The following is a 24684-nucleotide window of genomic DNA, read 5'->3' as shown; positions in this document are numbered from 1 at the left end:
GTAAGTCATGACCAGTCAACACGGAGCAATCTATATCAGTGTTCTCCAACAATGACTGACTAAAACCCAACTGTCTGAAAACTCTTTTAGGCAACAAACAAACAGGTGAACCAGAATCTATCAACATGTTTACCTCATTTCCTTCTACATTGATTGGTACACAAAAACATTTGGTTTTTAGTTTACAACTACTAACTTTTGGCCTGTCCCTATCCCTATGTTGGACCGAACTTTTGGCCTCAAGCGCAGCCCTATCTAGTTTTCCTTCTCCACTTCTTCAGGATTTGAGCTAATCTTTCTTTGTGGGCATTTGGCACAAAGATGATCTCTGGAATCGCAAATATAACACCTAGGCTTTGATTTCCCTGTCTTCCTAGTCCTTTGAGGAAGGTTTGATGGCTGGGCTGTCAGCTTTTCAAGACAAGCTTTCACAGCACTGGTCAGCTCAGAGATCTCATTCTTTTCATTAGTGACAGGTGTAGTTACTGCTCGAACAGTGGGTTTCTCCCACTTTGGTTTATTTTCTAAGACTGGTGTACTTTCAAATGCCTCAAATTCCTCAGCAAAAGATATAGCATTCTCCAAACAATTGGGGTGATGAAACTGCACATGCCTACTCATCTCTCTATTGGCTAACCCTTGAATAAACTGATCAATTGTATACAGTTCCCTGGCAGAGTGAGGAATAACAGGAAAAGCCTTACAAGCTAATCGTCTCAAACCATAACCAAAATCAGTTACACTTTCGCCTTTCCTCCGTGTCCTGTTTCGAAAATTCACATCTGTAAACTGACTCTCGCTCAACTGGGCTAAACCTCTGAGATAGAACATTCTTGAGAGCTTCATAATTTCTCAACTGAAACATGGTCAGGTCTCCTAACATTTTCCTAGCATCCCCCCTCAAACTCATTGCCAGCTGCTGTGCTTTCTCAGTCAAACTCCAGCCATTCCAACTTGCTACTTGTTCAAACTGAACAATATAATCTTGCCAGTCAACGCCCCTTCCCTCAAACTTGTCTGGCTCAAATTCTCTACGAGAAACGGGTTTTCGTGACCTGGCATCTCTAGTACAATCAGAACCCTCTGATAAACCAAGTAAGTGGTGTTCACCCACTTTGGGAGGTTGTAAGGGATTATTTGCATATCTCAAATGATGACCAGAAACCTGCCCTGCCTCGTGTAAAGAGAAGTCGTCTAAACTAGGTATAAGTAAATCAACCCCTGATGACACATTCCTATCATTATGAACTACTTCAGATTTAAAGTCTATCAAATCCTCAATTTCTGCAAAATTTGTGGCCATTATGACTTCAAACTGACTCGAATCCTGGCACGCTCGCCAAAAATCTGTAACAGGAGGATGCTGTTTCCGGTCCTCAGGTCCGCAGGATTCAAGGGTTTAAAGTCATAATAATTACCAAACACAAGATTTTTTAAATCAAATAAATTTATTTTATACTTAACTAATATATATCATAAAATCAACAATAAAATAAGTTAATTAAACAACAAAGATAATAAAGCCTACAAGGATCCTGTAAAAAAAAATGAAAACCCTATAAAATATACCTAAACTATTGCCCCTTATCCCAACTTAATTCCCCTAAATATTGTTCCCTATAAAATACAACAAAAATTAACTACCTAACATTATCTAACCAAAACTTAAGAAACTTAAAACTCTGTTTGCCCAGTCTACAGAAACAACAGTGAATTCCTCACCTATCTTGTCTCTGTAAGACCCCAGAGTCCAGAGAAAAAAACAATCTGCTCTCTTATACCCCTAACCTTTAAATCTTACCCAATCAAAACCATGCTCTTAAAATTACCCAATAAATGCCTACAAAAGAAAAGTTCAGTGGACTGATCCCTCTGCTCATGAGATGCACATGCACTGGCACATCCCATTGCATAATGGGGAAGATGCATACTAGGCACTTGCCTAGCGGGTCCTCACCCCTCAAGAGCTAAATGGACCAGCCCACTGAAGGCTAAGCCTAGTGTTATTTTTAGCCCACCTTATGTTTAACCTGTCCCCTCCCTAAAACAATCCTGCTTTCTACTAAAAAATAACCCTACCATTACAAAACTTTTGTTTTTTGTACTCTTTTTAACCATTACATATGAAAGGCGTATGGTTAGTCATAAGAGGAACACCAAATTCATTCTTAAACTTGTGGTTAATTAATACCAAGCGATTAAAAGTTGCCAAAAAGTTGTCTGCTTCACTCTCGCCCGCCAGCGACACCACAGAGAGGTTACGTAACTCTGTCACCAGAGCACTGCAGCGAACCGGAAGTGAAGATATGCGAGGAAGGATTTTCAGTTAGTTGTATATGAAGTGTGTTACAAGCTCGTCATTTTGCTGATTTTTCGACGTCAACAAAGACATGCCGAATCGTTACGTTGCCGTCAATTGCTCCCAGGGGTCGGGTGATGGTGTCACTATGCACAGATTTCCACCGGACTCTGCAGTTCGTGCTAAATGAGTTATGTATATGAGTGTGAAGCGAGCATTGTGGAAGGTTGGAACGATATCTTACTTGGGTTCAGATCACTTCACTGAAGTTAAAAAATCAAAACTACTTACTACTTGTAGTAAAATATGTATATGATTTATGACCGAAAGGATTTTGCGTGACACAACTTGTAACATAATGATATCTTCCTCGGAAGCGAGGTTGTGGTTGAAGTCACAATAATAGTGTAAGTAGTATCATATTGACACCAACCTCGCTTCAAAGAGAGAATTCTATTGTTTTTCACATTGGTGTATAGCCCCATGGGTCACCCAAGATAGCACACCTGGCAATTAATTGCATGATGTCTGCCATTCTTTAAAAATGTTATTTAGTTAGCCAAGAATGAACAATCAATCAATGTATTGGCGGTTAATCCTTTGAAGGAAGGACATTGTTTTAACACCAACACTTTACGACAAGGTGTATTCAGTATAGTGTCCACATACATAGACACTACCTTTTGACAAATCCGCTGTGCAAGATAAAAGCAATTAATCGATCAGCATGTTATCGGTTGATCCTTTGATCGATGTTTGTTTTTGTAACTAAGCTGATAATTCCACTAGCTGCTCTCAATGTGCATATTACATAAGATGTAATACTTCTGCCACATAAGACCTTAAATTTCCCTTGCAAACAAAATAAATGTGGACTGAAATACAACCATTAATACTTCTATTTCAAGTTTCATGGAGTGTGTAAAGCATAAATATAATATAGAACAAACTTTATGGATAACAACTTCTTTTTATTCGTGAGTGCGACGTTTCGATACAGATTCTTGTACCGTTGTCAAGTGCGACGTTTCGATACAGATTCTTGTACCGTTGTCAAGTCAGACGTTTGATACAGATTCTTGTACCGTTGTCAAGCATATGCTTGACAACGGTACAAGAATCTGTATCGAAACGTCGCACTCACGAATAAAAAGAAGTTGTTATCCATAAAGTTTGTTCTATATTGTACTTCCCAACTTCTAAAATGCCACTCAAAGAAGTTAAAGCATAAATGTGCAATACTAGATGATGAAAACTGGTTTCAAAGTCTCTGGAATGATAAGAACTGCTCTAATGGAAATAAATTGATACATATAGGAAATTTAAAAGGGACAAAATACCAGAAAATTATCTTTTCATTCCCATGACCAGGTATAAAAGAAAGCTTCTATCAAGACTGAGATGCGGCACTCTTCCACTCAGAATTGAAACAGGGTGATATACCCGGCCTATGACACCACTTGAAGCCAGACAGTGTCCCTTCTGTATAGATGCTATAGAAGATGAGACTCATGATCATTTCCTCATTGACTGCCCAATGTACACTGTCATCAGATGTGAATTTTTTAAGAACCGTTGTTTAGATTTTAATTCTACAATTCATTAATGCTGTGTAAATACCAGTATAACTTAGCAGATGGTATCTCCAAGATGTTTACAAGAAGAAATAACCTCATTTAGCCTCTCTTAATATGTTCTAAAAGTATTATAAAAACCATGTTAGGTTAACTTTTACAAAATTTTATTTTTGTTTATCTGTTATTATTTCTTCCCCATTCTGGCATCATATTTGTATTTTACGTCGTGTGTGTGCATAGTAAGACCCATTTCCTTCAAAGGGTTTTTCATACCACATTTTTTTAATCGTAGAATATGTGTTATTTTAAAGTATGGCTAATTCTGACTCCAATCGCCAATGACTGAAGGGATGATGTAAATCCAGCTAGGGTCCATGCAGGTAGCAAAGGTACTGTAAGTCCCCATGGACCCTAGTATGGTGATCTACCTTCAGTTGTTGGTGATCTATAGCCCGTTTTTATTTTGTACTGTCTATAGAGATTTAATTTTACGATAGTGTACAATTTACTATATATCTGTGATACTCTAGTATTTTTACTGTCCTTTGATGACAGGGTTTTATGTTCTAACCTTATTGATTTTAATATTGATATAAATTATATTGTTCTCGTCACAATATGACTGAAATAGTGCCTGTGTGACGCTAACTAATAACTCACTCACTCACTGTTGAAGTATGAATGGTTTTGATATCTTTATATTAACTGGATGAAAGTATTTGAATGATTGAAACAAAAATGTTACCTATGAGGCTAAAGTGTATTTTATTTATTTAAAAAAAAATTAAAAAATTATATTATATTTTAATATGGCCTACTATGCTTTAAAATTCTCTCATAGCCTTTTTATGGTGGCCAATGCATTTTACTAAGGCAGCATTGTTTATGTATTTGTAAATGTGTTGGGTGAGAATACAATAAACAATCTCTCTCTCTCCTTAAAGCATCATGATGAGTATTTACTACAGACACGAGAAATGCCAAATGGGATAATCTGAGTGGTGTTACCTCTAATTATACCTGTTATAAATTCATTAACTAACCATCAAGTGAATGATGACAAATAACATGTGTAGGTTTACACCACCATTTGCTGTGTACTTAGGTAAATAGGTATATACAGGTTTTAACTAAGCATATTTTTCTAACATGGCAAAGTGGGGTTGTTTAGTTTACGGATTCAAATACATCAAATGTGTGTTTTTAGTATCACAGCATAGATAATAGACATCATATTTTTACATAACTTGATTAAATATCGAGGTACAAAACACAGAAATAGGATCAAATTGGACCAGTCATTATACCATCCAAGCATTCGAAAATCTGAAAAATCCTACACTGTTGAGATACTTTATTACAATCAGACAAGAAGTACCGGGGATATTTTCAAATAATGGCATCTGATGGGCATCCACCCTTCCTAATGTCCCACTGCGATTTTGACAGAATTGTCTATGAAAACAAGTTGTAACTCGGAATCTAGGCAAAGCAGGTGACAAGATTAAATGACAGTAGATTGTGAAAACATAAAGCTTTCATTTTTCACAACACTTGTCATGATTTCAGGTTTAGACAAACCTGTAAACAAGATAATTTACCCCCGTAAATGTACATGAATTCTACATCGCACCTCATGTATACCTCCCATTACGCGCCCCTCTGATTGGTTGAAATTTCGTTTGCGGGAGAGAATTGTGCACTGTTGTCAAAAAGGTCGATATAAGTTAATTAAATGTCGAAATGAGTAGTTTTAATGACCTTGTTTCATTTATAACGATGCCAAAAATGATTTATGTATTTGTACCCCCAAGAGTATGTGATCATTATATTTTTTTTTAAATCTTTTTTTATTACGAGATAGAATATAGTGGCCACGGTTTTACATTGATGCGGACATCTCCATGTGGCTAGGGATTGAGGGCCTTTTGCGTTAAAAAAATATGTATAGTCATGCCGTGGCTTAGGATAGACAACTGGCAAGGCTAGGCTATTCAACATTCAAACAGATAAAATTAATACTTATTAATCAAATTGCAGTACAGACCATTTCTGTGTATATGAAACACTTTCTTGAAAAAATATATTTTTCTATTCGACAATATAATCGTATTCTTTCAATAAGAAGATTTAATTGTAAAGAACTTTCCCTACACTTACTAATATCAATATATTCTTTTATTATCAGAAAGAGATGATTGATCAGAATACTCTTGTCGGGGTCTACAAGAATAATCGCCCTGTTAGAGATATTGATATTTTCATTTGTAATAGAATTATACCAGTTAGAGTGAATGCACTCTTGACTAGCTTCACTATCACCCAAAAAGAAAATATGTTCTATCGTTTCACGTTCAGTCTTGCAAAAGCTGCGAAAATCATTATCTAAACTGACGGGCAAAAGTTAGTATATGACGTTTTGAACGTCCTGTAACAAAGACATACACCGAAATTTCCCAAAAATATTTAATGCATCATAATAAAAAAACACTTGAGCTGTAAATCACAAAAAATCAACAATTTCATTCAAGGAGTTTGTGAGCCGCTGTCAAGTAAACACGCAAGGGGTGGAATTTTGCATAAATCGATTATCACAATCTGAGTTTATGAGTCAGTAGCAGGGGCATTCCTTGACTACAGGATCTTGTGCACATCAGTATCGTGTGTGACCCCCTGCTGCGTCAATGCATGCCCTCACACGTCTCCTCATTGACGTCGTCAAACGTCGAATGACGTCATTGGGAATGCGGTTCCATTCCTCTCTGAGTGCTTGCTCTAGCTGTTGCCTGTTCTGTGGAACTTGTTGCCGACCTCTGATCTTCCTGTCCAGATGATCCCAGAGGTGCTCGATCGGGTTCATATCCGGTGAGCACGCTGGCCAGGGCAGGACGTCAATAATAATAATAATAATAATAAATGTGAACTTATAATGCGCCTTTTCCATGCACAAGGCCCATGCTCAAAGCGCTAACAGAGTGAGTGGATAATATGCATATATACAATAAGGGACTAGTTGCTAGTCATAATGCAGTGAAAACAGATGAGTCTTGAGAAGTCGTTTGAAGGAATAAAAGTCAACTGCTGATTTAATGGTGATAGGGAGAGAGTTCCAGAGTAGAGGGGCAGAGCAGACAAAGGATTTCCTTCCAAAAGTTTGCAGTTTGAACCGAGGCACAGAGAGTAGGTTCAGATTCTGAGAACGGAGCTGTCTTTCTGGAGTGTATGGGGTAAGAAGTTCTTTCAAGTATTCTGGGCCTATGCCATTGAGGCATTTGTAGACAAAACACAATATTTTAAAGTCAATTCTTGATTTAACAGGCAGCCAGTGGACATTGTTCTGTTGCGAGTAGCGAGTCTCTCTGGCAGTGTGAGGTCTCGCGTTGTCATGTTGTAGGAGTACACCCCGGGGTTGATTCTGTAGGAAGGGTACCACAACTGGCTGTAGGATCTGTCCGATGTACCCCCGTGCATTGAGATTGCCCTGCACTACAACCAGACGGGTCTTCTGGTCTCCACAGATACCGCCCCAAACCATGACTCCACCCCCGCCGAATGGATGAACTTCTCTGATGCATGGCCTTGCTAAGCGTTCCCCTCGTCGACGATATACCCGTTCTTTGCCATCACACTTGTAAAGGGTGAAACGGCTTTCATCGAAAAGAGAACACGTCGCCAATCTCGGACTTGCCACCTGTATACTTGCCTTGCCCACCGCTGTCTGTTTTGGCGATGTCTGAGGGTCAGGACCATTCCGCGGAAAGGCCGGTAAGCCCTTATACCAGCTAATCTCAATCTTCGGTCACTGTGCGACGACTGATACGATGCCCGAGTGCCGTAGCCGCCCGTCGGCGTTGCCGTCCACGAAACCTGTTCCGAGATGGATAGTCCGGATGTAGCGGTCTTCTATGGGTGTAGTGACCCGTGGTCGTCCACTTCGGCCTGTCTTGAGTGCTACCAGTATTCCGTAACGTGTGAACAGCCTGGAGATTGTTGCTGGGGTACAGCCGAACGTTCTGGCAAGATGAGCTTGGGTAGCTCCCATATCAGCGCATTCAATGGCTCGCTCTCGCTGAATTTGTGTCAGCTTCGGCATTTTTGCATGTGCTTTCAGTTACTGTGATATGCCAGCGTGTATCCATCCCATTTCTACCCGACTGGTGCACGTGCATGTTCGTGATTTTCAAAGATTACATGTTATACCTTTTTCTCGTGCTAGGGGTCACGTGACTACATCTACTGACATCACTACCATTCTGCAATATTCTCGTGACTTTGACAATGTTTGCTTTGGATGTTTCATTGGAATTTAGACATGCTCAATTTCCCCAAACCAAATTGAAAATGTTATACTAACTTTTGCCCGTCAGTTTATGTGACCAATTCTAAATAGGAAATAGTTGGTTGTTAGAATTCTATGTAAAATTTTATATTGGAAATTTCGTAGTTTGTCTTCTGCAGTACATAATGGATTAATTCTAAAGCAGCAGGAAAGATAATCTTTAGTTACAGGCATATTCATTTTTATTTCCCATTTATTACTAAGGTCAAAGAGATTAGTTTGTACATCTTCACATATTTGGCGGTAAATGAAATTAGCATCTTTACTGGATTACAAATTATTGATTAAGTTTTGAGAATCCGAACATTCTTTGTGTTCATAACTAAGATAGGTTCGCATCTAGTAAATCCAGATTCTAGGAATATATTTTAAAAGTCTGTGGTACAGCAAGAATGTACCAATTAAGTCAAATTCGGCTTTAAGAGTTTTAAAATCTTGTAATTTACCTATATCTGTAAATAAACATCTCATTGATTTTACACCACGTTTTAACCAATTTGAAAACTTTAATGTCTTTGTGTGGAATGAAATTAATTATTGGAAGTTGTAAAAATGTTTCTTCATCGAGGATTTCCCTATTTTTTAAATGTACTCAAATGTCTCATAACATCTTTCCAGAAATTATCTTCATGAGTTTATTAATTCTATACAACAGTTCTTTTTGTAAGTAACATATGTTAACATATCAAAGGGATATAATTCACAGTGGGACCCGTGAAGATCCGGGGTAGAATAGGTCTTCAGCAACCCATGCTTGCCATAAAAGGCGACTTTGCTTGTCGTAAGAGGCGACCATCGGGATCGGGTGGTCAGGCTCGCTGACTTGGTTATGTCTTGGTTGGACATGTCATCGGTTCCCAATTGTGCAGATCGATGCTCATGCTGTTGATCACTGGATTGTCTGGTCCAGACTCGATTATTTACAGACCGACGCCATATAGCTGGAATATTGCTGAGTGCGACATAAAACTAAACTCACTCACCCACTAATTCAGTGGGCAAGGTATTCCCATAAACCCTTTGAGGAAAGTAGTCGTTTAACCCATTTTATTTTCATGTATTTACAGAAGACATCTACCATATTTATTCCACCTTTCTCATAGTCATTAATCAACATAATTCTTTTTATTCAATCTCTTTTACCAGACCATATAAAACAATACAACAAGGAGTTCACCCGTTTAAAACATTCAGGAGATGGATCAGATAGAGATGTGAAAAGCTGGGTAAATAAGGGTAAAATCTGAGATTATATTATGACAATCTTTCCTCGCAGAGTTAACCTTCTATTTGACCATGTGGATAGCATTTTTCTTGCTTTTGTAAACTGCTTATCAAAATTTAAATCTAACATTTCTCTCAGATTTGTTGAAAATGTAATTCCTAGAATCTTAAAGGGTTCTTTGGACCAATAAAGGGGTATATGAGGCGAAAGTTTATCAGACGAACCGGTGTAACAGGCCAAACTTTCCCCCTGGCCACCTTCCCAAGCTTGATTTTGGATCCAATCCAAACTGCTGAACTTTTGTCATAATTGACATTTACCCCAGAGCAAATAGCAAATTCTTTAAAGGTCACATGCAACCAAAAATCAAACTTAATTATAACACAATTATCACTTATTCATGACATATAATATACATTGCTGGTTATGAAAAAACATATAAACAAAATTATAAGCGTACAATCGCAAATCAAAAGTGCAATATTTTGTACTTGGGTTTACTTCCCTCGAAACGAAGCACCCAGGATACCGAACCCAGTCAGAGCGGGTGGGTGTGCACTCAAGTGTAACGGCTTGCTCATTTGCCGAGGCCCTCAGGGCTCATTGTGTGTGTGTATATAAAGATGTTGGGTTTTGGAAATACATGCTCATTTTTTGTGTATAGCATTTTGCAATCAACAGACATCATGACATGTCATGTGTACAAGTATCACACCTGCTTGTCTGTGTAATTACATAATGTGACAGAGACCGAACTCGGGCCATAAATCAATGCATATTGTTTATGGTGTATAGCCTGATTGGTGTTAAGTTCAAATTGCATGTGGTCAGTGATCACAGTTATGTATTGAATATGGTCATTAGCAGACAGACAGGCAGGCAGACACATAGGTGTCAATAAAACAGACATTGAGTTTTGACTGTGACAACAACATATCTATATCACAGTTGGAAATTCTGTCAACGCTAAATAATGACATTGCTTTTAAGTATCGAACTGAGAAAGTGACTCGGTAAGAAGAACGTGTGGTGAAATAGACAAATGAATTTATATAAACAGTTAATCTACTGTCATAACATATAAAAAGCTCGCGCCTGTGAAATATCAACAAAACATTAGAAAAATAGCTCACACCAAAGCCTTCACCGAGTATTCACCGGACAGCCCGCTTCCAACCCGCTTCCAAGCTGCGTGAACCTATTTCACTGCGCACGTGCTATGAGCGCAGCCCAGCTGTTGAAACCACTTGAATTCCCCCAAGCGCTGGGGGAAAATTAGTGAATCGTTTGAACTACGAATTTGCGCGTTTTTTTTTCATCGCATTATTTTTCAACTTTATAAGTTGAATTTGCATTTTGATGATTTGTTTCGGTAAGTCCATACTGAAAGGTATCAGAATCTGCAAAGTTGTGTTTTACGTTGCATGTGACCTTTAAGAGTCTTCATGACTTCTGATAGACTTTGTTCTGATCCGTTGAGAGAGAAATTTGTATTATATGCAGACCTTTAGCTTGTAATACAGATAAGATGAAGCTGATGAGGCTAGCCTTAGCTAGGTACGCATACCAGATGAAAGACTACACAACGCAGATGTGTGGATGACAATGAGCGCGGTGTGGATGGCGCTGATGGGACCGGATATGTAGTTTAGCTATTTGCAGCCCTCCGCCGTGGAAAAGCAGACGGGCAAAGCATAGGCAAGTTTGTACTTCCTCCCGCGGAGACAGCAGGCAGGAAAAGCAAGCTGGTAAGGCATTGTAAGCTTTGTACTTCCTCCCGCGGAGACAGCAGGCAGGAAAAGCAAGCTGGTAAGGCATTGTAAGCTTTGTACTTCCTCCCGCGGAGACAGCAGGCAGGAAAAGCAGGCTGCTAAGGCACTGGAAACTTTTTTACTCCCTCCCGCGGAGCCAGCAGGCAGGAAGGTTTGGGCTGCCACTGTAAAAGTAGGAACCAAGTATCCATATTTTAAGCTGGTTTGGTGTTAAGTCCCGTCGGCACCATGCCCGACGCCCCTTTTTATTAAGAAAAGTGCAAAATACAAAGGTTATGGTACAGGTTATACTTAATGTGCACTGTAAAGTGAAGACTTAATATAAGTTGTACATTTAACAACCTCAGGACCCCCACCAGGATACTGAGCTGTAGAAGGTAAGGGTGGGTGGGTGTGGGAAATTATTTGCGATGAAGCAAAATGGATAATCTGCCAGGAGAGCATGCAGAATAGAAAGGAAGCGGACGTGACGTATGACTGCGGATGTGACATCAATCCGGAAGTGACGTAGCTGCTATTCTCGAATGCGGAAATAATACACTGCCATGTGCGCTGCTACACTTACTGTAGGCTAAGTGTATAAATAATTGTAAATGCTGCCCACAACCAAATTAGTGAAATATGCTGCCTTATTACCTGAAGTTGAGACAGATGCTTAATGAAATACACTGCATACCATGTTAGCTGCAGTGCCAAACGAAGGTGATTAGAAATGACATAATTAGAATTGTAGTTACATACACGAGTGTATTACACTCGCCAGGGAAGTGTCAGAACTGCGCAATTGAATCGTAAATGCTGCCTTTAAACCCATTTAGCAAATAATGCTATTATAATGTCATTATCTGCATATTGGAAAATAGAATATTCTACTCCTTTGACATTAATCCCAGTGATACTTTTGTTACGTTTAATAGAAATAGTAAGCAATTCTGCACATATTATGAATAGGTAAGGCGATAGAGGGTCTCCTTGTCGACATCCCCGACCCAGACTGAAAAATTGGAAATATGTCCAGAGTTTATTATAGCACTGCGACTATTTTGAGTAAATAGTCGAACCCATTCTATGATGGAGGGGCCAAAATTAAAAGCATTTAACGCTTTATCAATAAATTCCCATTCTAAAGAGTCAAATGTCTTTTCAAAATCAGCCGTTACTATAAGTCCGGGGAGTTTATGTACTTCACAGTGGTTTATGAAATCATACAATATTCTTGTGTTTTTGCCGATAAATCTGCCTTTCATAAAACCAGTTTGTGTTTCACTTATTATCTTTGATAACACTTTTTTAATTCTACGATCAATTGCGATTTTGTAATCTACATTTAATAAGCTTATTGGGTGCCAATTTAAGTATCTGCGGTCCCTACCTTCCTTTGGTATGCAAGTAATGATACCTTGACATTGAAACGCCGAGAGACCTTTTTTATTTACCTATGCATATCTGATAGATCGCCAGAGAAACAGACCGATATCTTTCCAAAAATATTTATAAAATTCAACCATGAAACCGTCTGATCCAGGACTCTTTCCATTTTTCATATTTTGTAAAACCTCGGCACATTCTTCTAAACTTATTGGACCTTCACATAACAATGCTTCCTCTTGTGTTAGTTTACATCAATATCAATGAATTTGTTAATATTGATATCCCAAACATCAACCTGTTGCTTCTTATATAAGTTTTCATAAAACAAAGAACTTTCTTTAAGTAAGTCTATTTTATCAGTGAATATTTCTTTCCTGTCGTTGATTATTTCAGTCATATTTTTATCCCCCGCCGCGCGTTTAGCCCGAAGCGGGGGATATAGCATTAGGCTCTGTCCGTCCTAGGTACGAATTGGAATATCTTAAGAACCGTTCACTAGATTCTTTTCCTAATTGGTACCTAGGTTCATCAAAGTATAAGAAAAGGTCCAAGTCAGGTTTGGTGACCTTGACCTTAATTTCAAGGTCACAAGGGGACTTTAACGTTTTACCTGCATGTTATGCTATCTCAAGAACTGTTCACTGGATTTTCTTCATATTCAAAACAAAGCTTTATCTAGGGAAGGCGCAGGGCCCAGTCGATTTTGGTGACCTTCACTTAATTTTCAAGGTCACAGAGACACTTTGAAGATTTGAGCATGTTAACCTGAATTGTCAGCAAGATATTTCAAAAACAGTTCACTGGATCTTTTTCAAAGACTTTCAAGACTTCCCTTAAATGTTTTTCAAAAAGCAATTTCTTTAGTACTATTTTTGCATATTTCATACACTGACATTCATGTCAAAGTCAGTCTTGAAAATATGTGTGTGTTTGAACACCTAAAGAGCAAGACATCAAGAGAGGTTGACTGGTCATGTTTTTGTTGACATTTAACTTAAACTTTCATTACTTTATATGTTTGATTTGATAATTTGCGGCGGGGGATTATGTCACCTTAGTGACAATGTTTGTTATTGATATAATTTCTCTTTTCAAGAATTAGGAAATATTCAGTATTCTTTTCACCTTCTTCATACCACTTAGCCTTACTTCTAAAAATAACTCCCTTTATTTTCTCTGTTCTCACACTGGAAAAAAAATCCATCTTTCCAAGCTTGGAAATGTCTTGGAAAGATGATGTTTCCAAGACATTTCCAATTTTGGAAAGATGATGTTTCCAAGACTTTCCAATTTTGGAAAGATGATGTTTCCAAAAATTTCCAATCTTGGAAATATCCGCAAGGGGAGATAACTGGTGGGTGATGGTAAATTATTGTTCTGCATGGGCTAATTGCAATAGTGGCATGGGGCGGCATGAGTGTTTCATGGGGTGGTTAAGGCGACTGGCGGTAGTCTTTGATGTTTGGTGTTGTTTTAGTAATGATTGTTTAAGGGGTTAACGAAAGGATTATCGACTTGACTAGTCGAAATTGCAGTGAACACATTTTAATGTTTTCGCCCTTATTCCAACATTAAAGGATGGTCTGAACAACGAAACTTACTCAAAGCAAAACGAATCGTTGCGTTGCCGTCCTGGGGGGTCGAGTGATGGTGTCACCATGCGCTAATTTCCACCGGACCCCGCAGTTCGTGCTAAATCATTTAGTAAATGGGTTATGTTTGTGAGTGCGAAGCGAGCGTTGTGGAAGCTTGGAACGATATCTTAAATTTGTCCAGATCGCTTCGCAGAAGTTAAAGAATCAAACTACTTACTACTTGTAGTACAATATATATATGATTGATGACCAAAAGTATTTTCCATGACACAACTTGAAGCATAAAGATTTCATTCTCGGAAGCGAGGTCGTGGTTGAAGTGACAATAATATTGTAAGTAGTGTAATATTGACACCCACCTCGCTTCCTCTAGAGAAATTGTTATGATATAAGATATGTCATGCAAAATCCTATTGGACATCAATCAAATACATATTGTACTACCAGTAGAAAGTAGTTTTGATTTTGTAACTTCGGTGAAAACAAACCTAAATAGCATTTATTCTCAGACTCGCTGGATGTTCACGACAGAGCTGCCATTTTAATAATCGTAATATGACGGGCTAAAGTCTGTTAAAGAATTAATGAGATTATGGTTTGTTTTCATCAAGTTAGAAAAGCAAAACTACTTTCTACTCGTAGTTAAATATGTATTGGAATCATGGCCAACAGGATTTGGCATGACACAACTTATAACATAACGATTTCTTCCTCGGAAGCGAGGTGGGGTCGAAATGACATACTGCTAATAAATATCTTGCTACATTCCCATGGTTAATGTCCACTCACCAGTATGTAGATACTAGTCAATGTGCGTCTTTCTATTTGGTCTTATAATCCTAATTAGTTTATTATCATACTTATGTGCATTTTGAAACTAAATAAAAATCAGGCGATCTGCCTTTACTTATAACTTGAATATCTAGACATTGTAAATCATAATTCGCACACACGCCCTAGTGTATGTTGTCTGTCTCATTACTTCACGATGAAATCATGGATTCTGTGGAATGCTGCAACAAATGAATAAAAACAAAATGCAATTATTAAAACTAAAACAAGTAGTTAAAATGATGTCAGGCTATTACTTTGTTCGAGGAATGTATCCATCAATATCCACAAAAACGAGCCGTATGCCATTCACCTGCAGCTGTTCCAAATGATGTGTCTTTTAACAGTCTAATACATGTTCACGAAAAGTGATATATCGTTTCAGGTATTTTACATAGGTATATAGTCTCATTGGTCACCCAAGATAGCACACCTGGCCACTAATTGCATAATGTCCGCCATTCTTTACAAAAAAAGTAATTAAGTTAGCCAATAATGAGCAATCAATCAATGTCTTGGCGGTTAATCCTTCGAATGAAGGAAGTTGTTTTTCGCAGACACAGACACGACAGAGTGTATTCAGTATTGATTAGTTAATCTACATACATAAACAATACCTTTTGACAAATCCGGCTGTGTAAGATAAAAGTAATTAATCAATCAGCGTGTTATCCGTTAATCCTTTGATCGATGTATATTATATTGGGTATTTACTCCAGACACAAGAAATGCAAAATGGGAACCTTTGTCGGGTTATCTAAGTGGTGTTACCTGTTTTAAATTCATTAACTGACCATCAAGTGAATGATGACAAATAACATGTGTAGGTTTATACCACCTAACACGGGTTAAAACATGGGAGTATTAATTGCTGTATTGCATGTGTAAACCTATTGGCCGACACTATTTTGAGAATACGGACAGAACTTCATTGTTGCATAAGAAATACATATAAGCATTTGCTGTGTGCTATAACTGTATGTACCTATTTACCTAAGTAAATTTTCAGAGCCTTCTAGCAATGGCAAAGTGGGTTTGTTTAGTTTACGGATTCAAATGGATCAAATGTCATTTTTTAATATTATACGTCATATTTTTACATGACGTGAATAAATATCGAGGTAAAAAACCCACAGAAATGGGATCAATTATGATGAGTCAATATGCCATCCACGCATTAGAAAACCCACAAAAGCCCACACTGCTTTGATACTTTAATACAATCAGACAAGAACTACCGGGGAAATGTTCAAATAACGGCATCTGATGGGCATCCACCCTTCCTACTGTCGCACTGTTTAGGTTGAAAAAATTAACCGTAACCGAGATGAGCGAGGCTGATCATAGTTTTCACTATCACTAGCGACTGGTCTCGAACAAATAAGGCCCAGCGACACCAGGCAATTACGACAGAATCGTCTATGAAAACAAGTTGTAACTCGGAAAGGGAGCAGGACAAAAGCCACCCAGTTATTTTACCATTACAGAGAGGACAAGTACCACCCATATTGATTTTAATGTATACTTTGATGAATAATTTGGTTTCTTAAAAAATGTATTCACTTTGATAAACATACAGCTTTCATTTTCACAACAATTGTCACGATTTCTGTTCCTGCTGAGCTGTAGGCTCGTTCGATATCTCGCGATGTCATTATCGCGATAATGCACCGAGGAGATCATCAAAGGAGTGGATTGCTTAAGCGGTGCAACTTGTATTGTGTTGGATTTAGTTGATTGTGTGAATAAGGAAGTTATCATAATATAACACTGAAATCAAGTTGATGTTAGCTTGATAGTGTTCCATGGTCAACATAGCAATGTTGATGAAAATGGTATTGTATTATACGCAATTTACTTTAATACTCCCGACTTTCATGCAAATGAAAGGATCCAAAAACAAACGGATAGTGTCATACTTAAAATTGATGTTTATTTATATTCGGAAAAGAATTTCCAGATTGCACATATGTTGCCAAGAAGACAGAGAAAGATTAAATTTCATAAAAACATACCATGTACAAATTTACAAAAATATGTTACACAAATTTACATTTTCTTCAAAGCATACCGAGGCGGTTGGGGTAGGGTACATGTATAATTGTCAATTACTATTTATGCTACAGACTCAATGTATTTACCAACAAAACAATTACTTGATAATTACCGGAGAAATTATCTCTAATCAAATGTCAGCAAGCTTTTATAAACATGACTGTAGTTCAAAGTTGAAACAAATGGTTTGGGTAGCCTAGTGGTTAAGGCGCTGGCTCGCATACTCCACAAATACAAATATATAAAACATAATATATACAAACTTATAAGAAGTTTATAGCACTAACACAAGCAAATTTGTTTTGAACGTTCTTGATAAATCATATTGTTAAAGGTCACATGCAACCAAAAATCAAACATAATTAAAACACAATTATCACTTATTCATGACATAATATACATTGCTGATTATGAAAAAACATATAAACAAAATCATAAGCGCATAATCGCGAAAAATCAAAATTGCAATATTTTGTACTTGGGTTTACTTCCCAAGAAACGAAGCAGCCGGGATACCGAACCCAGTCAGAGCGAAAGTGGGTGTGCACTCAAGTGTAACGGCTGGTTCATTTGCAGACGCCCTCACGGTTCATTGTGTGTGTATATACCAAGATGTTGGATTTTGTAAATACATCCTCATTTTTTGTGTATAACATTTTGCAATCAACAGACATCATAACATGTCATGTGTACAAGTATCACACCTGCCTGTCTGTGTAATTACATAATGTGACAGAGACCTAACGCCATTAATCAATACGCTTTTGTTTATGGTGTATAGCCTGATAGGTGTTAAGTTCAAATTGCATGTGGTCAGTGATCGAAGCTGTGTATTGAACATTGTCAATAGCAGAAAGGCAGGCAGACACATAGGCGCCAATAAAACAGACACTTGTCTGCGATAACGACATATCTGTGTCACAGTTAGCTATTCTGTCAACGCTTAAATAAAGACATTGCTTTTAAGTATCGAACTGAGAAAGTGACTCGGTAAGAATAACGTGGTGAAATAGACAAATGAAATTATATAAACAGTTAAATTGGTAATATACTGTCATAACATAAAAGCTCGCTACCTGTGAAATATCAACTAAACATTTAAAAAATAGCTCACACCAAAGCCTTCACCGAAAGTATTCACTGACAACCACCAGCTTGAACCTATCGCTTTTGTCATCGTGATTATTTTTCAACTTTATAAGTTGAATTTGCATTTTGATGATTTGTTTCAGTAAATCCATACCGAAAGGTATCAGAATCTGCAAAGTTGTGTTTTACGTTGCATGTGACCTTTAACATAACGCTAGGAACACTACTTACATTTAAAAAAAAAATTGTTATTTTTGTTACAATCTATTTGAGATTTGATTTTCCTTGACTTCGTTGTAGAGATTATGTCGTTCAATGTTGAGACTGTTGCTCTGCAGTCTTTCTGACTGCATCTCCATGAGATCCATTCTCTCCTTCCCTCTTGTTCAGAATGAACATATACCGTAACCGCTTACACATAGATATCATCAACCACGAAAAGTAGGAAGAAACTTCATCTAACTGTGCATTTAGCACAACTGAATTTGTGGAAATAATGGTGAAAACTGTCATTTCCAAAGTTCTTATAGCAAGTTTCTGCAATAAAATGAATACCTCACAACTTGAGTGAACTAATTTATAAATCAAAGTGACTGTGTGAACTCACTAACATGGATTCAATCTCATACTGGTAGTCTGGTATACATGTCTTATTTCTTTTCTTGAGTGAACACGTTTTTTCATCTTGTAGAATCCCTTAAAACAACACCGTAGTCAAAACATCAAACGCTTTTTACCTTGACCCAAATGTCTAACGTACCATTAACCTCGATAATGATACAAGAATGAATATGGGAACCCTTACTCTATGCATCGACAAGAATACCTGTCAAACAAGCATGGAGTTGCTATTGGCATGGCGTCGTGTTATCATTGCAGGTTTTAACATTTTCAAACGTATATAATTGTCACCACAACGACAAACCTATTTTACAGTTGAGTAGAATGCATCCAGCCTGACCTCACAATGAGCGGTGTGATAATTCAAGACATAGATAATCGCAAGCATCTAGACCTGACCCTTCAAAATAACTGTAACTGGGATATTAACATAAATTCCATTGGCTGGCTTATTATGAAATTAATCTCTTGTATAAACTGGAATCTTTCAAATGTATATTTGTCTCTGGAATCATATCTGTGAGCTTGTGGGCTGATTACCTTGATCTAAAATGAATGTTTTATTAAAACATTCTGTAACGTTTTGCTTGTAAATGATCACATTAATCTATATAGACTTATGATTCAGTAAAAAGGGAATTCATTTGAGTACTAGTATCTGCTTCAATCCGCACATGTTTGGACAACACAACCACTTTTCTATTGACAAGTTAATGAGATTTTCGTGAATACGCCCATTGCATAACACCGTTATTGAGCACAAACTCAAATGGCCTCCCTTGTGACAGGTGTTAATTGGAGAATGTATTCTACTACGATTAGTTCCCATGAAGTAGACTTGTAAATATATAGAGTGATTACCTCCAGGACCTGGTGATCTCGAACAAAGGCCAGTTAATGTTTTAACAGGCACAAGGTTGATACAAAAGTTGAAGGGGTAAAGAACTGATATAAGCCTAAACTGAATTTGACATTTTCATGACATAATATATTTGGTGTTGCCACAATTAATCATCAGAAGATGAAACATATCATGTGAAATATATCTCAACTATCATTTGGAGGGCCTTTAGCGATCTTCTAAAATCTGCCATGCCAACACCCCAAGTAATAATAAGATACATAATTTTCAAATCATGTATGACCTATTTCAAGTTATTACTGACCCTACGAAGGTCACCCAAAACTCTAGCACTTTGTTAGATATTAGTAGATTAATCAATAACTCTCATGAGACGTAGATCGTATCATCCCGTGAGACGCTTGAGTGAACACATGAATAAGTATCATTATAATCTCAGTGAGCTTAACTCAGTAAATTCGATCACATTTCAAAACAAGTTCAGATTTTTATAGCACCCAGTCTCTTATTCCTCGTATAACAACAACACCGACGCAACATGAACGAGATTATACTGTAATAACAAAATCCTACTTCACGGAATACCCCATTATGCCATGGCACGGGTTCACTTTCATGGCATGTAATACACTCAGTCAGTCACTGTCATATAGTCCATATAGCTTAGGTGTATGGAATTTGTATTCATACGAACATTGAAAGGGCTGGGGTGGGAGAGTTGAAATTAAACACATTTTCGCGTTTGTGGATAACAACTAAAACATACACTTGAAACTGACTTTTGAAAATGCTCGCCATACTAGCGGTAAATAGAACAGTCATCATCAATTTTTGACACATAGAACAAGAAGAATGCAGATGAGTGAAGTTAAACTAATATATAGAATTGGTTCCTAGTTGGTCGATAGGACGCTTAATAGTAAACACCTACTCTATATCCCAACTTTAAAAAAATTATCACTTCACGCGTGAAACACAGTTGCATTGATATCAAGGACAAAGGGATAATATGAATGTCGTATTCCTGCAGTTTTCATGAATAAATATGTCACATGCAAGATACATTATCAACAATAAGAACTCTAACAGATCAAAAGATTCACAAATAGTTCAGTCTATACACTCATGGAACATGTGTTATATTTGGGATTACACTTTCTTAGTAAAGCACAAATTCTAGTACTTTTTGAGTTGAGCACCATCCGGGATATGAACTCACACCCTCAGTCAGGCACCCTATCGCCAGCACACAAAATCAGCCTCCTAACCAACTCAGCTACCGCGACTTCCACAAAAAATGGAAGTCGGACAACTGGTAATCTAGACTGCGGGCTTTGTGTACCCCTCTGATAAGTGTTAATTGGCACGGCTCCCACGGCCGAAAGCTATGATTACACAATGCCATACACTCATGGGCCGGGGATCCTTGGGGAAAAGGAGAAATTGAAAGAAGTAGTGGTAAAATCCTTCCTAAATTTCCAAAAATTTCCAAGCCTTGGAAACATCATCTTTCCAATTTTGGAAATTTTTGGAAATACGATGTTTGCAAATTGGAAATTTTTGGAAATCACCATTTTTTTTCTTGTGTCATTATTTCAACTTTTTCTGTATAATCTGAAAGTATTTTAAGTTCATCGTTCCCTAAAGAGTTATAAATTGTTTCCATTTCATCAATTTTTCTTTCTAGTACTTTTTCTTCTTTATCAGTGTTTTTCTTTTTTGCCGTTGAATAAGCTACTGTTTCAGACCGTATGCTATTCTTAATAATTTCACATAAAAGCTGATCATTAACTGAGTAGACATGCGGGGTGCTCAAAGTGGCTTCATCTACTGTCTTATATTCGCCCTATAGTATCCTTTATAGTCTATTTCACCAAATGTGCATAGTCAAGATTGCGAAGAAAGGAAGAATTAAATTTCCAATATCCAGGGCCCCGTTCAATTGGATGTAATTTAAACTTGAGGGTAATAAATGAGTGGTCTGATTTATAACTAAATCTATTGAACAACTTTTGACGAGAGACATAATGTCTTCTGAGATAAGAAAAAACTCTAAGCGACCTTGTTTCAATTTACTTCTTGTCTTCTTTTCCGGATTTAGTATTCTCCATGGATCGACAAGTTCCCTTTTTTTCTTTTTTATCACATATCTTTTTATTCGCCATTTGGTTGTTCCTATGCTTATAATTAAATGTGTCTTACAAATAGTCTTACAACATTCCAATCGCCAGCCCAAATAATGGCACCTGGTAATTGTTCTAGCCATTCCGGGTAACTGTTCAAAGAAATTTTGGGAGTCGCTATTTGGGCCATAAATATTCACCACAGAAACATGCTTGCAAAATGAGTGTCTAGACTTATGAAAGACAAAAGTGAAAAGTTAAGTGAAACAAAAAAACAACAAAAGTAAGTAACCAACCAACCAGAAGAAACAAACGAATCCTGTCATATTGCTTACGCAGACAAGAAATAAAATAGTGAAACTTATTTTTTTTTAAAAGTAACTACATGCATTTTGGAATTTTCTGAACAAATGTCAATATGGTTAAGAATAGATAGTAAACTACAAACTGGTAAGACCAACTTAATACGTATGTCTTGGGTAATGAACTAACCATAATGTCACGATATAGCAGTATAGAATAACTTACGGATAGCCTAAACCCAAATGCGCACAGAGCTACTTACATCCATGTATCATTCATTTATAGAGTAAAACAAAAGTCCCGTATGCGTTCATAAAATAACCAAGTGTAACAAAAGAGTGTTCGGTGAGGAGAATAAAATACCAAGTTGACGCATTATACTTATGCTTATCTAGTTAGTTTACAATGGTTATCTGAAGACATAAAAGGGGAGAGAAAGAAAAGTAGCACATAGCTACTTACATCAATGTATCATTCATGCATAAGGTAAACAAATAAGTCCAGCATGCCTTCATAAAATAACCAACTGTGACAAAAGAGTTTTCGGTGAAGAAAATATAATACACAATCGGAGTAAACACCCAGTTGACGCATTATACTTATGCTTATCTAGTTAGTTTACAATGATTATCTGAAGACATAAAAGGGAGAGAAAGAAAAGTAGCACAGAGCTACTTACATCAATGTATCATGTATTCTTAAAGTAAACAAATAGTCCCATATGCGTTTACAATGATTATGAAGACATAAAAATGAGAGAAAGACAAAAATGCGGGCAAAGCTGAAAACACATACTGTTTTACAATTACATCATTCATGGGCGGATCCAGGAATTTTGAAGGGGGTGGGGTGGGGTGGGGGTAATTGGTTTAGTAGATGGGTAGAGCAATGTCTCCTCTACATATGCCAGTTATGCAACTCAAGCTTTGAGTGAGAAATAAAATTTATAAACGAGAAAAATAAATTAACGATATTGAGAGATGTCCGCAATATTGCCCAATATTAAGATTGAACAGCAATGAAGAAATAGAAACGTTGCGAGGACAACAGTAGACACATACGATTTCAAGTCTTTGTCATAATAAAGTCAAACGTTTGTAAAATGTCAGTGTGAAAAAGACCCGAGGTCAAGGTTTACCAAGAACAGTGTCCACATCGTTGAATGGTTGTTATACTTCTTCCTGTCCACTGATTCACCATACACTCTACCATTGAAGTACCATGCATTGTTAATGCGTGGGTGTGACTTCAGACGGTTAATCAGCATCACGTTCGCTCTTGTGATGCTGACTCTCGGCTAACTTGAAAGCTTTATTTTCTTTCAGTTGCTTCCTTGCCCTAAATATTCTCATTTTCACTTCTGGGGATATGAGTTTTTATTAGCACAGGCTTGGTGATACTTTTGTCTGCGTGGTCAGTGCGATGAATTGCCACAGTTTCCTCTCTTTTAACAGAAACACCACCTTTCTCTTTGAGCACATGTGAGAAAGTATCAAACAAGTCTTCATCTTTGGTTTCTGTAAAGTTGAACACTTTAATGTTATTTTTTCACAAGTGTTGCTTGTTTTTATTAGCCCAGCGGAATGCTGCATTTGACCAACGGATTGATTGTTCACAGAGGGCCTTTAATTCGGAATTTTCTTTCTGTTGATTATTAAGCAGTACAGACAGCTTGCAATTTTCAGTTTTTAAGTTGGTCAATTCCGAGTTCATCAATGAGCTCACCTTTTAAATTTAGTTCTGCCTTGACGGTGTTTCTTATCGACTGTACAGCTGTGTCCATCGCTGAAGTAATTAATGCCTCTAAATCCGACTTGCTCAGCATTTCTGACAACGCCTTTTGGATATCTGAAAGATTTTTGGGTTATTTCTGCAAGTTCAGATTTTTTAGGAGCCATGCTTTTAATGTAAATATCTACCGGTAAGTGTACACCTCACTGGTGAGCATGTCGTCAGGTAGCACTGAGTGACAACACAGGTGAAGGTGCATGAACTGCACAGGCCCACTTTAGACCTATCTTGATTACAGGTGTGAATGTGAAAAAACGTCTTTTATTCACACTTTTTGGAGAAATATCGTTTGAATATACACAAACTCACATTTGGGGTGTCTTTCAATTCATCAAGTGTTATTCAACCATCACTTTTGGATGTTTTGGGCGAGAGCTCTCACACTGATCGCAGGGATCCACTGGAGTCAATCTTTAAATATCTTGGAGTGTGCTCATTTTGAATTTCAGTGCTACAGCTATTATAAGTTTATTATGAGGTATGGGAGATACAGTCATCTTGAGGCCAAAAAATCCTTGCGGATTAGTGCCTGATCAGTGACAGTCTTGTTTGGTATTTTCCTTGTTTAATCAGCTGAAATATTCCTCAAACATTTGATTTATAGTTTTTCAACTGGGATATTGATTTGTCTCAGATGTGTACATTGTTTTTAATTAAAATATCACACAATAACAATTTGGCACAAGTGCTATTATTCACAACAGTTTCAGCATTCATTTCCAAAGTCAGCATGGGTATATTTGTGTTACTAAAATATTACCATGAAACAATCTCATGTTTAGCCATTATCCTCCATCCAGAGTTATACGTCTATCGAGGATGAGATGCCAC

At 37.3% G+C, this 24684-nt stretch overlaps 1 protein-coding gene across 2 annotated transcripts in view; it reads left to right on the top strand.

Annotated features, from left to right (window-relative positions):
• Nucleotides 1–24684, top strand: part of LOC124285238 — a 290116-nt gene that overhangs the window by 147164 nt on the left and 118268 nt on the right. The gene's annotated exons all lie outside the window — the stretch shown is intronic.

Source organism: Haliotis rubra, unplaced genomic scaffold, assembly GCF_003918875.1.
Source record: "Haliotis rubra isolate DU_JTF1 unplaced genomic scaffold, ASM391887v1 Scf356, whole genome shotgun sequence".
NCBI classification, from domain to species: Eukaryota; Metazoa; Mollusca; class Gastropoda; order Lepetellida; family Haliotidae; genus Haliotis; species Haliotis rubra.
This window is presented reverse-complemented; position numbering and strand designations above follow the sequence as displayed.